Source organism: Octopus bimaculoides, chromosome 9, assembly GCF_046866305.1.
Source record: "Octopus bimaculoides isolate indiv1 chromosome 9, ASM4686630v1, whole genome shotgun sequence".
NCBI classification, from domain to species: Eukaryota; Metazoa; Mollusca; class Cephalopoda; order Octopoda; family Octopodidae; genus Octopus; species Octopus bimaculoides.
In genome coordinates, this window is record NC_142936.1 from 59861575 (window position 1) to 59873218 (window position 11644).

The following is an 11644-nucleotide window of genomic DNA, read 5'->3' on the forward strand; positions in this document are numbered from 1 at the left end:
TCTAGCTTCTAAAACTGGAATAAACTTACACTCACACTTAATATGTCATTATTTTGAATTCATGAATTACTAAAACATTCTCAGTTATATGAAGAAGAGCAACGACTGATACATTTCTTAGATTAGAATTTAAAATAAGCTACGAAAAAATTTCTACCAAATTACTTTTTCTGATGTACGGGTTGAAAATTAGCTCCGACAGTTTAGCTTAAAACGTTGAGACAGTTTAATAATAAATGACGGTACCAAACATTATACAGAAAAATTTTGTCGGTTTATCTAACTTTTAAACTGGTTATATTTTGTTTTTTTTTTGTTAATTGTAAATACGAATTCGTTATATGGGCATTAGACGCAGGAATGTAATACAATAATAATTACTGATTTAAGTACAAAATTAGGAATTTTGAGGGAGGGGATTTGTCGCTTCAATCAACCTCAAAACTTGACTGGTACTCTACTTCATCGATCCCGAATGGGTGAAAATATTTATATATAATGCAAATATTTGTAATTGGTGATTTGTTTAATTAGTTAAAAGTAATATATTCTACTGTTCATAATATTTTGTGACATAGAATACTTCCCCGACTTTTCATTATATTATATGTTCTCAAAATCACTTTAACTAAGATCCTTCTAAAAACTCTTCGTTTTTCGAAAAACTGAAACTATTATAATTGAAAATCCTTCTTTGTATGTGCGTATGTGTACTAACGTATTTGATGGGTGTGCTTACTCACGCCTTGCTCGACATCCACTTCACCGTCATATTGAAACAATTGTGACATCACGCACCATTTCTGTCTCCCGAGTTTGAGATCTACAGACATATTGTAATGCATACGTACATACATATATACACACACACACGTACACGCACGCCCGCACGCCCGCCCGCACGCACGCACACACACACATTTAGGTAGTCAAAACGTCCTTTTATTGCAATATAAAATCTCATAAAAATAAAACGCAAGATAAATCCAATAGAATATTGGAAAATGTAGAAAACGCATTATGGATGTGGATCTGGTCTTTTAGCCAGCGGATGTATATAATGGAGAAATTTGCGAATTATTACATCCCCTCTAATAAAGATAATGCTTCTCACCTGGCTAAACGAAGGACAATCAATTTACAAACTGAGGGAATACAGCGGTGCAGTTTATGGATATGAACAATATATTTAAGGGGAAGTAGTATTGGGGAGAATTCGACTAACGACATACACAGTAAAGTTTTACATGTGTAATATAGGAACTTGAGTTAATAGAGCAATATTATCTCTCGGTGTGCTTAAAATCTAAAATCTAAAAATGTGATGGCTTCTATTCCTAGAATGTGGGGGATGTTTGAATATATGTTGACTACGTCGAAGGAAAGGATACTAGCAGTGTTTTCTCATTGACCGTTTTTGGGAGGTGGTTGAGCATGTCCAAATCATCCCTTATATAGCTCTTGATGAGTTTGAGGAAGGGTTTCAGTAGAGTGTCCAGGAAGTTGCTGAGGCAGTGGGTTTTGCATGCTTAGTTTCAGGTCATTAGGTGAGGGGACCTTGATGATTATGTCTGTAGCTTCTTTGCATGCCTAACTTATTATTCTGCTTTTCAAATATATATATATATATATATATATATATATATATATATATATCCGTTATATGCAACAGAAAATGTGTTAGATTAAAATAGTCGTTTATGCATCATACTTAATGTAAATAAATCGCGATAGTTTACTGCGGTATTTATCCGGAGCTAATATTTTCTTTGGACGGGTTGTGTTAAAAAATACAATATGTATACACCGGAAGAAGACGAATTCGTGCTAGCTGTGGCAAGTGAGAACGTTAGATGCATTCTGCCAAGTCTTTTTTATAAGGAATTTCTGCAGTAACTATTGCTTCATGTTGAATGTTGAATGTTTATCAAAAGTTCTAGAGGGCTGTTCTTGCATATAACGGATGATTAATTCAAAGAAAATAACTCGGTTAAAAGTTTATTTTTATTTTGTCTTTTTTTTGCAAAATATTGCTATTGGTTTTTATTTCTCAAACTTACTCGTGTTCTTAGCAAATATAGGAAAACCTTTAAAAGTAACATATGAAAATTTCAATTTGTAGCTTAGAGAAAACATTTGTCTGTTATGGCATAATCTTTCACCCATCTTAGGAGAAGAAATAACAGAGTTTCATCACATTCACTTCAGCCAAAATTTCTGCGCATAGTGATTCTATGACTGTTTCTCTCTTTTGAAAAAATGTCACACAATGTAACGACCAAATAGAATTTTTAGATAAACTTTTACATTTTCTAACAGTTATATCTATTATGCTGAGAGTTGAAGTGAAGTTAAAAAGCGAATTTCTAACCTAAGGGAATTTTTTGTTTCAACGAGTTTCTAAGATTAACAGCAGCCATTGTCAGAAAATTTTACATTCCATCTCTTCTACAAACGTCATTAGAGACCTACGAGAACAAGTATTTTAAGTAAGTATGCATTTATTTACTCCTTTTGTATAATGGTGTTTCTGTGAATAAGCTTGTATATGTGTATTTACAAGCGACTACTCGGTTCTGTACAAACTGCTATCGTTTGAGATATTTTAGTTATTATAATTATAGATATTGTCAATCACTTTTGGCAGACAAACCTTCAAGAAATCGTGTCATTGCCATCCCGGTAATGACTTGCTGATGTCTGCCAGCACCACTACTATCCCCATTAGTGATGACTGCGTTTACTAGAGTCTGTAAATAATGGAGATGTTGAAAGACAGGTATAAAGTCATTGTTGCTCTGGTATGTTTTAACTGGAAATTAATGCAAAACGGAATTCATTAATTCACTGGATATTTTGCCAGCACCTCTTATGCTTACTTTAAATTTACACAGCTTTCAAATATGGATCATAGAGGCAGCTACACACACACACACACACACACACACACACACACACACACACACACACACACACACACACACACACACACACACACACACACACGCGTTGAAATAGATATAAAAATACAATTTCGTTTTGATTTCAATAAATTAAAATTAAAAGTATTTGGTTGGAAAGAAATTAGATTATATTTGTGGAAAGGTTTAACGGTTAACTTCCTCTTTGTACACTCGTTGAAAAAGCGACTAGTTGCCACAAAATCAAGTCCTCTATAGCTACATTTAAGTAAACAAGCAGTTATTTTCTTTATATGGGAATATAAGACATTAATTTACTCTCCCCCAACTTATTTCTTTTAAACAGATATTAGTGATAGCTACAATTAACTCTTGAATACGTGCTGGGAACTCTCGGTAAATAAATGACTCGGTTAGAGAAATAAAGAAGTGCTTTGAGAGATTCGTATGTGGTTAGTTACCATTGAAGTTGCTCTTATACATTAAAGGTAATATCATTCATTTTAAAGCAACCATGGTGTATTTTCACCAACTCTGTGTACGTTCCGATCCCTTTTAGATTCAACCTGTTTTTTCCTGATTGCAATTAATACAAGAGCTTCATTGATCCCGTTTCATTCTACACAGGCTGAAGAAGCGAGTGGTCGCAGAAACATTTAAATGTCCCAGAAGTTTACCGTTACGTAAATATACGTACTTTCATCAAACGGATACATTCAAGATTTTTGCATTCCATTTGTTTATTTCATATAACCATTCGCTATAGCCACAAGTAATTTCTAAATAATTGATAAACTTTCTCAAGGAATAACTGTTTTGATTAGACAAATCAAGAAGTGCCATGTGTTGTTGATCTGTGTCTATATTCTAGATAGTTTAAGCTTTCTGTCTTGGTATATTTCCCAGTAGAGAGCTCTGAATGTTTTTCACTCGCTTCGTCCTTCTTCTACGCTCCGATTACCTTATATTTACCCCTCGCAGATTATTACTGCACAGAAAAAGTCATTAGAGATCTTTCTATTTATAGAAAGTTTTCACTCGCTCGATTCGGTCCGCTTTCTGTTCCAGTCACTTAATAAATCTCACGGGAGATTAATACATTTATTTATTTTATATTTTATTTATTTATTTAATTATGCAAAACTAAGTGATATACAAAAGCTTATCGGGAATCCAATTCTTTCTGCATCTGTTGAAAAACGAGTAGTCACAACCATAGGATGAATTTGATCAGATAAAATGAAGGGAAACCATTGGGCTGGTGGATTTTCAAGATATAGCACCCCAGATCATCACAGATCCTCCTCCATGTTTAACAGTTGGAAGAAGGCAGTCTGGGTGAAATGCTTTCTTTGGCTGTCTCTACACGTATACTCGGCCAGTGGTGGGGAAATAAGTTAAAGGATGACTCTTCCGAGAAGATAACATACTTCCACTGCTCTAGGGACCAACTCTGCAAGTTTTTACTCCACTCTAATCGCTTTGCAACGTTTGTTTTTGAAAGTAGTGGTTTTCTGATTGCAGCCCTCCCATGAAATCCGGCTTTGTGCAGTTCCCGGCGAACAGTTTTTGTGGAAACTGGGTTCTCGAGGTGGTCATTAAGCTCTGCAGTAATTTTGGGAGCTGTACTTTTGTGATCTTTTCTAACAATTCGCGTAAGAGTCCAACGCTCCCTATCTGAAAGTTTTGGTTTTCTTCCAAAGTTTTGTTTCGACGAGGAGGTTTTCCCCTCTTTCTCAAAGGCTGTCATTACTTTCGGAACAGTATTTGTTGAAAGACCAAACATTTCGGCTGTTTTCGTTACGCTACCTCTTTGAAAGTCCGAAAGATCTGTCATTTTAATGAATTTTAATTACCTTTTTCTGATGATATCTGAAAAGAAACAGCAATTTTAGCAAAGTATATTAAGCAACACTAATAAAAAAAATAAATAAATAAATAAACAAGCTTTTGACAGTTTTATAGATATTTCAAAATTATGATGTGATAGTGCTAGGTGTTTCTATTATTTTGTCCAACCCCTATATATAATCGCTCTGGTTTCGTACCGTACGGTTACTTTATATTAAATTACTTGTATCTAACTGCTGTTGTATAAAAGCTTCAAGGGAATCCATTCCACTTTTGACCGTGTGTAGAAGCGAGTATTTGCAGACATATCCAAATGACCCGGAAAGTTATCATTATGTAAATATAAGCATATTTTCTTTACATGTATGTATGTATGTATGTATGTATGTATGAGATTCACTCTTTCCATCCATAGTTATTTGTGATAGCCACAGCCATTTTCAAATTGCATGTAAAGTGTTCTCAATGAATAAATATCTTGGTTAGTTGAATTAAAATGCGCCTTGTCATGCTCAATTTAGTATAGTTTCTACATAAATTGCTCCAAGGCATTTCAACTTATTAATTTAATACCTTCCTAACGACTCGGAGTATTTTTACTACTTCAGACACAAAGTTATTTCCGGTTACACATAAACTCGTACGATTCGTTCCCTTGGAGTGTTCTACTCGCTTATATTCAGCTTCTTATAGACACAGCTATTTGTGAAATGGTACTCTTCGTAGAACTACTTCTGTAAGCTGGCTGAAAAAGCCGGGTACAGTTGGTAAGATCTACATGTTCTTGAAGTAAATCATATAAAAATATTCTTATAGAGATAATTTGGCACTTGTGATTCATTCTTCTTGTTCGTGTATTTCGCATAGACATTGGATATAGCATCAACTAATTTCTAATTATAGGGTACACTTAGTCAATAAACGCCTCGATTAAGTGAATTACAGGGTGCCTTGTATGGCATATATGTGTCTAGTTACAATATACATTATGATAGCTGTCCACTTGCGACTGATAAAGACCATCGCTGACTATTAAGAACATTGTGCATACACAGAAAATTTATACTTTACTCTTATGGCTCCGCTGGTAACTAATGAGCCTAGCTCTTGATAAATATACATGTCCGCAGATATTGCAGACCGAGCGTCTCCCATTCACTGCACTGGTAGAGTGTTTTCGAACAGCTCTCTTAAACTCAGCATAAAAAAAGCATTTTTTTCCCCCGAAAATACCTGCTCGTTTCGATATCTGTTTCCTCCGTCGATGGTGACGACATGCATTCCTTTTCTAGATGATTTCACTTATTTCACATGCTTTCAATGAGGACTTTACACAATCCATAAATCGTAGTCTTGGTTTCCGTTGGGGGTTGGTGATGGGGTCGCCTTCTACAAACAAGTTCGTTAATAGCATCTGCTTGAAAATCCTCCGATCATTCACTTACCTACCTACCTACCTCTCTCTCTCTCTCTCTCTCTCTCTCTCTCTCTCTCTCTCTCTAGCTATCTATCTATCTAGTCAATTCAAGTAAACGAATAAAATTAATAGAAAACAAGAGGACGTGCACAAAGAATACATTAGCTTGACGCAAGGTAAAAAAGAGAGGTAAAAAGCGAGAATATATATATAGTATATATATATATATATATATATATATATATATATATATATATATATATATATATATATATATAGAGAGAGAGAGAGAGAGAGAGAGAGAGTATATATATATATATATATATATATATATATATACATACCCACCACACACAAATATATATACCTTCGTATATGCACGCACACATGTACATACACATGTGTAAGAGTAGTGAAAATCTAAAGTTCAAGCAGTTAAATATTAAGCTCGAAGCAGCTCCTTGCAAATCCAATGCAAGCATTCGGACATACATCCAACGGTCAGATATAACTTTTCGAGTTATAATATATCTGGATGTTATCTGTCACTAAAACAAGCTTTTGGCGGAAGGGCAAAATTGGAACTTGATAACTATTTTATGTGGATCCAGCAGTTTCATGTGGATGAGATTAGTTGATGCTACAGACCTCAATTCCTGACTGGTACTTTATTTCATCGACCCAAAAGGATGAAAGGCAAAGTTAGTCTCAGCGATATTTGAAACATGAATATATTGAACCGGAAGAACTGCTGCATGGTATATGTTGTCCGTTAATCTAATGATTCTGTCAGTTCGCTGCCTTAATCCAATTTTATAGTCAATATCAATTAATAAGGAGAAAAGCTAATACAAAATATTCTATAACATCAATAAAGGAATTGGTGTAGTTTTGTCCCTGATCCACGCTTATCGAAAGCATACCGGGCATGACCATCGTGACATTTTATACATAAAGGAGTATATTTTATCCGTTGAAAGAATCTGGCTGCTGTTTCTAGCATGTCAACTCTCATTGGCTTTTTTAATGAAATGTTTTCATCAGCAGCCAGGTTAGAAATAAAACTTCAATTATAGTAAAGTATAAGTCAACGGCACTTTTAATGTAACATAGCAACAACTAGTAACTGAAAACTGTGCCATTCTTACCATGCCTGTTAATAGGATATATTCCGAGTGAGAATAGCCAGAGGAAGAGAAGTGGGTTACTACAACTGAGCCCTAATGACAGAATATCTGACAGAATACTACTGAGACCAATGAAGAAGAAAAAAAAAAAGAAGAACCAAAAGAAAAAGATTTAATAAATCTGATTATGGCTCCGAGTTTACAGCTGAACTGCTTTTTTCTTCTTCAAATCTATGATCTAATTATAGTAACGTAATTGCTAACACTTTCGTATGCATAGACTCAGATACATTATTGTATGTGTGAGTGTGTTTGTATTTGTGCTCGCATGTGTGTAATGTGTGTATATGTACATGATACAAGAATATATGACACACACACACGTACACAGGTTTATCATATATTGAGTACTATTAATTTTGTGCGTAGCATAGAATTGCCGAGCAAACACAAAACTTTTAATCATATATGAGTATATGTATGCGGATATGCATGTGTGTGAGTGTCTGTGGGTTTGTATATAAGTAGTGGTACGCGTTGTTAATATTTCTGTAGACGAAGATTTGGTTTGTTTATTTTTATGGGCTCGAGTAAACTGAAATGAAAGACTAGCAAGAATTCAGCAAATATTCCATTACGGAAGACTTATAACAATCATAACCTTGAACTAGATTCGAAAAGAAATCCAAATTGTTGTGAGACAAACTTCATTCCTTCTACATGTCAAAGGTAATAGGAGACAGAAACTACCAAATCACAGCCCCTAGCACATGTAGCAGCAACAGCCACTATAGAGATAACAACAGCAACATCAAGTAGGTTAGGAAAGAAAATTAGAACAACAAACACATTTACTCCGGCTAATGTTGCAGTTGATTGTGTCGCTGTTGTTGCTGCTTATTCTAATATTTTGGTTTTTCGCTATAGTAGGTATTGCAGCTATTGTTTCTGCAGCGGTTGCTGTTTTTGGCTGTTCCTTCTGTTTTTGCCTGTTACTGTTGCTGTGGACGTTGCTAGTGAAGACGCTGTTGTATAACTGATATAGCTATGACTACCGTTATCACCACTGCTGTACTGTTATTATCATTATTACTTTAGTCATCCAGAATAGAATTCATGAGTTTTAGCCTTTAAATAAATCAATCTGGAGAAAATCGTACTAGACAAAAATGTTAAATCGTTTAGGAACAATGAAGACAATAAAATGTACACCAATGTTAAAGAGAAAGTGTTGAATCGTTCGGGCTGGGCAAAAATACTTATCTTTTTTTTTTTATAAGCAAGGAAATAGTATATTGTGATATTAATGTATTTCCCTAATAGTTATTTACATATCTAAGCCATATTTATTTATGCAGAAAAAGTAAAATATGTAAAGGAGATCTTAAAATTTTAAACAGTCTAATAGTCTAATTCTTTACAAAGCTACATTACTATTCTGCAGCGAATCTCTTCATATATTTACAGTAGCTCAACAAAAGCTTTTATGCTGAAGTAGACTTAATTTAAAACGTTTTTCTTTTGACCTTGGTGATCATTGTTTCTTTTCGTCGCATATGCAAACCGACAAGAATGTATTTTAATTAAGTTTATTGTACATTATAGATCCATATTCATTATACATCATTTTTATTTATTTATTAAAATAAATAGATAAAGTTAAATATTTTTCTAAGATAATTTAAAACAGAATCACGAAGTTAATTGGAGTTCTGCTAATAACCAAATGAATTCTTAGGAATTGAAGAGAAATTAAATATTCCTCATTCTAAAGTGAATCAAAAATATGAATAGCATTTTCAAACGCATTATATATAAAGAAAGCTAGAAAAACTTTCCTCATTGAGTTATGTAAACATATCTTACCAAAAGACAGTTTATAGACTTAGACAACTCTTAAATGTTAGTCAAACTGAAATGATTTCCAGTTGTGTGTATTTGTAAAAATTCTTCCGTTTCTAAAATAAAATCTCACTTTAAAAATGTAATTTTAAAGCACACAGCAAGTATTGAACTTGTAAATCTTACTCATACTTGTGACATCTGACAATGTTGTATGAAATATACTATTTGATTATATTTGAGATAAGATCTAAATTTATCGCTTTGCCTTCAATGTATAGCTGAATGCTTCTCACATAGCTTAACCTCACGTATTTAATTTTTTTCCATAATCATAACTAACATAAGCCATATGAGAAACTTTCATTGTTCTTTTGTTATCAAATAACTATTTCGCATTTATTCTTGGTTTATCTTAAGATATTTTTTTTCAGTTTTAGCTACACCATGTCATTCCAAGATTTGCAGTCAATAAAGAAAGGGTGTGTCCATATTTCTGAAGGTTCTTATCCGCGAAACAAAAATACCGCAGCAGCTGATGGAATTGTTAGATATGACTTTAAAACGGAATATAAAATAAATATAAAAAGATAAAGTAAGTCATAAATATCCGTAATGAAATTTCAGCTATGACATTAGATTTTGGAAAGAGATATTATACGGTAAGTAGGAAATTAAGTGTTTTGAGTATTTCCACATCGAACCAGCCAGAATGTGTCCTAGAGACGTCAATGATAAGTCAATTTAGAAACAAAAAACCTCAATAGTAAGGTTTGAGAGGGTTGAAACGTTGGGTGGAATGCTTTATTTAAAAACGTTATTATTCTAATTCATAGCATTCATAGCCCGCTGTTCACAGTAGGAAAATCTACGCCCTGGACAGAAACAGAAATATAAAGGCACACACACACACACACACACACACACACACACACACACACACACACTCAGACGCACACACAAACATCGTTTGTTATATTCATGTGTTATTATTGTGTAACCCCAGGTTAATCGCGATCTGTTAGATCTACGGTACCCAGAGAGGTGATAAAGGAATTTGGTGTGTTCCCTACATACAGTGCTCCAGACGCACCATATATCAATGTAGAACCATACTGTGATCTCAGATGTGCCATGTGTCAATCTGGGAATTTTGCTGTTTTCCTCTATCCAATTACTCCATGTATGTTCTATTAATAATTATAATCGAAGTGGATAAACTTAGGCGTCCACAGTTGCTGTCCTTCACAACTCACCAATTGTAGTGTACATTGCAGCACAGCGTTTGGAGTTAATGAATAAGATTATTAATGGCAGTGGTATTTCTCTAGGTGTCTGTATTTGAGAGCACCTGTCACCTGAAATATTACTTCAGTTAACATTTAATCTATTTAGGTAACCAATCAGCGCAACAGTTAAGAATCACGTGGATTACACTGTTGATTCGCTTGCTGCAATACTTTCAGCTTCCTTAATATCTCGAGTGAAATTACAGTATAAATTAATTTAAGAGAATAAAATAACGACAGTGGTTATAAATGTTGAACTGTTTCAAGGTTGAAGTTAGGGTTAGGATATGAGCTGATGTTAATTAAAGCAGAAACATTTTGGAACTTTTAGAATTTTTGAATTAAGCATGTCTACATAGTTGTACTAATGTTTCCATGTTAGCAGACCATTTTGTGACAGGCATATCGAGTGATATTTATGAATTTCAGCTTAGAGTTTATAATATAAATGAATTTTTATTTTCTCTGGTCACATTGTTTCATATCACATGATGTGAAATACTTTGCGCTGCATTACGTGTTGTTGGTATCATTGTTGTTTCTTACATTAAGATAAAACATTTACAACTTATAACATAGAGATATCACTCGTCAGTTAATATGTTGCAAATGTGCTATCCAATATCCTGATGTAGTTACTCTCCAAACAAAGCAACAAAACGTTAAGATGATGTATCTGAGGAGGGTTTCTGATGCTAATACGAAGCCTTCTGCCAAAGATAGTGAAGTTGCGAGGTCGGCCAAGCAGACATTTTTTTTTTTTTTTTTTTTTAAGTTTCAGCTTAGAGCTGCGGCCATGCTGATGCACCACCGTGTATTTCTCCATAATATTCTTTTTTTGCAATAAGATTTAGTTTCATGCCTAATCAAAAACAGTCAATATTATTCATTTTAGCGTTTGACCACCTTGAGATCAAATCTAACTATTTTCAGATCATCGTATGATGTCTGTGTAATAACACATACTGTTTCAAACTGACTGAAACACATTTGGTGCCTTATTTAAGCATAATCATTGCGAATTTAATGTTTTGGATAAAAAAAAAATTTGATCATACTATTTTAGGTAAAATTTAAGAAAGATGTGTTGGAAGATATGCAGTGGTAGTGGAAACTTTGAACGGCGATAAAACAAACATTTTCGACATCATACATTTAAAAAATTGCATTGTAGGATAGCTTTTTGGCGATCACAAT

General features: G+C 33.8%; 1 long non-coding RNA gene across 1 annotated transcript in view; it reads left to right on the top strand.

The window, feature by feature from the left end:
* LOC149134173 (uncharacterized) overlaps window positions 1–11365 on the top strand; it is a 35159-nt gene extending 23794 nt beyond the window's left edge. The window contains exon 2 of the long non-coding RNA XR_016242988.1: window positions 9593–11365. This is a non-coding gene — a long non-coding RNA (uncharacterized LOC149134173). The remainder of the gene's footprint in view (window positions 1–9592) is intronic.
* The last annotated feature ends 279 nt before the right edge of the window (window positions 11366–11644 follow it).